The following is a 3,811-nucleotide window of genomic DNA, read 5'->3' as shown; positions in this document are numbered from 1 at the left end:
TCCATGGGATTTTCATAGCTATGTCCTTTGACAACTTGACCAGGCCCTCCCTGATTCTTCCAATCAGGGCTCTGGGCTCAGCTTGGGAACTGGAGAACCTCTTCAAAACAAGCAAATCAAGACATAGGATGATGAAAGACTTGGATTGTTTGCTTTTGAAGAGACACAGGGCCAGAAGCCAAAAGCTCACAACAATTTTTCTTGGGTCAGGCTTGGAGTGGGCCATTCCATGTATTTCAGACTACAAAGGGATGTTGGATCAGTCTCCCAGAGCACCTGGGAGTCATCATGGTGTGGAAGAGCTGGGAAAATCCCTGAGCTCCAGGCAAACATGAGTCATCGTGTTGTTAACTTCAGTGGACACAGTGCCTCAGCCTTAGCCATGCCAGGGATACCACAGCTCATAGCCTCATTCCTCCCAAAGTGGTGCTTTCCTTTAGGTGCTTTCCAGACCTTTTGGCACCATTCCTGAAACCACTAGTGCTTCTATGCAATCTCATACTGCAGTTGCCTTCCAAAGCATTGCCTTTCAGTGGCTGATCAAATCCCATGAAACTCAGTCTACCCCAAAATAATGAAGGTTACAAGGGACCTCTGGAAGTCCTATGGGATGACTTGCTGCTTCAAGAAGACTAAACTTCCCATATACCTTTGGATGTGACCATCCAATAAATTCCTCATTCATCGAACAGTCCACCCATCAAATTCATATCTAATTTAGAGGGTAGGATATTGTGGGTCACTGAGTCAAAGGACTTACAGAATTCCAGATAGATTATATCTGTAGCTCTTCCCTTGTCCACTGATGTAGTCACTCCATCACAGAAGGCCATTAGGCTGGTGAGGCAGGACTTGCCCTTGGTGAAGCCATGCTGGCTGTCCCAAATCACCTTCCTGTCATCCATGTGCCTTAGCATAGCTTCTAGGAGGATCTGTTCCATGACCTTCCTAGGCACAGAGGTGAGGCTGACAGGGTGGTAGTTCCCAAGGTCCTCCTTTCTACCCTTTTTAAAAGCGGGTGCAACATTTCCCTTTTTCCAGTCACCAGGATCTTCACCTGACTGCTATGACTTTTCAAAAATCATGGACCAGACAGTTCCCTCAGGGCCCTGGGATGCATCCTGTCAGGTCCCGTAGACATGTATATCCAGTTTCCCCAGGTGGTTATGAACCTGATGTTCTTTTACAGTGGGAGGGACTTTGCTCCCCCAGTCCCTGCCCCACAGTCCGTCCACTCAATAGATGTGGGAAGAGAGGTTACCATTGAAGACTGAGACAAAAAAGTTGTGGAGTACCTCAGCCTTCTCCTCCTCCATTGTTACCAGTTTTGCAGTCTTACTTATTGGGGGTGGGGAGGTGGGGCGCGCAGGTATGCTTTCTTTGCCTTTTTTTTTCTTGCTGAAATACTTGTAGAAGCCCTTATTATTCATAGCACCCCTTGCCAACTTCGGCTCCATCTGCACCTTGGCCTTCTCTACACAACAAGGCAGTGTCCCTATACTCTTCCCAGGATACCTGTCCCTGCTGCCACTGCCTGTACATTTCCTTCTTGCCTTTTAGTTTGACCAACAGGTCTTGACTCAAACATGCCAATCTCTTGTCTTTCTTGCCTGATTTCTTGCACCTTGGGATCAAGAGCTCTTGTGCTCTATGGAAAGCATCCTTCAAGATCTGTCAGCTTTGTTCTGCTCCCTTGTCCTTGAGGGCAGTTTCCCAGGGGGTCCTATTGACCAACTCCTTGAACAGCTGGAAATTTGCTTTCCTCAGATTCAGGGTCCTGACTTTACTCTTTGCCTGACCCATTTCTCTCAGGACTCTACCAGTGCATGACCACTGCAGTCCAGGCTGCCTCCTAACTTGATGTCACCGATCAGCTTACTTGTGTTGGTGGCCATCAGGTCCAATATCTCATTCCCTCTGGTAGGACTGTCTATCACCTTGCTTAAGAAGTTATACTCATATATACTCAATACACTCCAAGAGTCTCCTGGATTGCCTACAGCCCACCACGTGACTTATACAAGTTGAGGTGGTGGAAGTCCGCCAGCAGGACAATAGCCTGCGAGCATGACACCTCCTGTAGCTGGAGTAAGAAGGCTTTGTTAATAGGCTCCCCTTAATCAGGCAGCCTGTAGTAGACACCAACTACAAGGTTCCCTTCGTTGCCTCGTTCTCTAATTCTCACCCATAAGCTTTCAAGTTGCTCATGGCTATTCTTCAGACACAGCTCTTCACACTCTATCCATTTCTTGATGTAGAGGACAATGCCTCTGCCCTTCCTTCCTCGCCTGTCCCTTCTGAACAGCGTGTAGCCATCAATAGCTGCACTCCAGTCACAGGATTCATCCCACCAACTTTCAGTAATGGGAACTAAGTTATAGCTTTCTAGCAGCACAGTGGCTTCCATCTCATTCGGTTTGTTGCCTATGCTGCGTGCATTGGTGTAGAGACATTTCAGCTGGGCTGTTGACCACGTCACCTTTGTAGAGGAACATCCTGTATTTCCTTTGAGGTATATCACCGGTGCTTCCCTGTTACCTCAGGAGCCCCTGGTTCATCTCTGTAAGACAGTGTACCCAGCACATCTCAGAGCAACAGGCTGAGAGCCCTTGCTAGCATCCCATTTCTCTAAATTTGGCATGTCATCCCACAGCTTGTCATGGGCAAGTCTGATATTATCCCCTTTCCCCTTCAAGTCTAGTTTAAAGCTCTGTCAATGACCCCTGTTAGCTCATGAGCAGACTCTCTTCCCCCTTTGAAAAAAGTGAATCCCATCTGATGCCAGCAAGCTTGGTGTAATGTAGGCCCTCCCATTATTGAAAGCAGCTGAGACCAGCTGGGGGGGAAGTCATCTCCCTGTGGAAGGATATCCCAGATGTCCAGCTGAGGACAAGGTGCTGGGAGTTGCAGCCATATCTCTTGGGCTTACTCCTCTTAAGGCCTCTGGAAGCCTGGCACCAGGTCCTTGTCATGCTCAGTGGAGGTCTCAAATGCAGGGCTTAGAGTGAAGCCTTTGCCCTGAACTTCCTGTTATAATCATCACTACTATTTTAATATTAGTATTATTTTAGTATTACCCTGCAGTTGTCAGGTAGTTGTGGCCGAGTGGTGAAGGCGATGGACTAGAAATCCATTGGGGTTTCCCCGCGCAGGTTCGAATCCTGCCAACTACGAGGTGCAGTCTCCTTTTGTGCTGCCTGCAATTGACCACACTTGAGCTGTGAGACTCACCTTCACACTGTACTTGATGCCCAGGAAGACAGTAAAGCTGTTAGGCACATAGCTAAAATAGGAGAATTATTTCCTGTGGTAATTCTATACTAAGCATTCTTGTCTCCCTACTTATCTGGTAAAGAATTGCTTTTTACATCAGGCTGTGAGGCCCAGAGCCCCAGCTGGATTTCTGGGCAGGGCTGCAGCCCTCATGAGGTCATTGGAGAGCAGCTCTTCTCTGCTTGGCAAAGCAACAAGGCTGCCTCCTCACTCTGGACTTTCCTTCAGCTCCTGCAGAGCCAGATTGGGTGCCCAAAGAGAAAGTCTGCACCAAGGGTTATGGGCAGGAGATGTAAGGAGAAAGGCAAAGCAAGTCCCTTGGACTTCCCACCCCAGGCCCACTGCTAGTGAGGGTTCCAGATGGACAATTTTCCTGCCCGGGCAAGGAGGAAGGGAAAGATGAATGACTGTTGCCAGTACCAGAAGCATCAGTTGGGGCTGTGAGAGGTGCCAGCTGAGGTGCTCTGGGGAGCAGAGTGGTGCAGCAGAAGTGTGCCGAGCCCGTAACCCAGAGGTCAATGGATCAAAACAATCCTCT

At 48.6% G+C, this 3,811-nt stretch overlaps 1 non-coding gene across 1 annotated transcript; it reads left to right on the top strand.

Annotated features, from left to right (window-relative positions):
* Positions 1-3,091: 3,091 nt before the first annotated feature.
* On the top strand, positions 3,092-3,173 carry TRNAS-AGA (transfer RNA serine (anticodon AGA)). Its single transcript has one exon. It is a non-coding gene; the product is annotated as a tRNA-Ser (tRNA).
* Positions 3,174-3,811: the final 638 nt, after the last annotated feature.

The sequence above is a fragment of the Antrostomus carolinensis genome, unplaced genomic scaffold (assembly GCF_000700745.2).
Source record: "Antrostomus carolinensis isolate BGI_N321 unplaced genomic scaffold, ASM70074v2 scaffold2963, whole genome shotgun sequence".
Lineage (NCBI taxonomy): Eukaryota > Metazoa > Chordata > Aves > Caprimulgiformes > Caprimulgidae > Antrostomus > Antrostomus carolinensis.
Note: the sequence above shows the minus strand (reverse complement) of the source record. Positions and strands in the feature narration are given on the sequence as shown.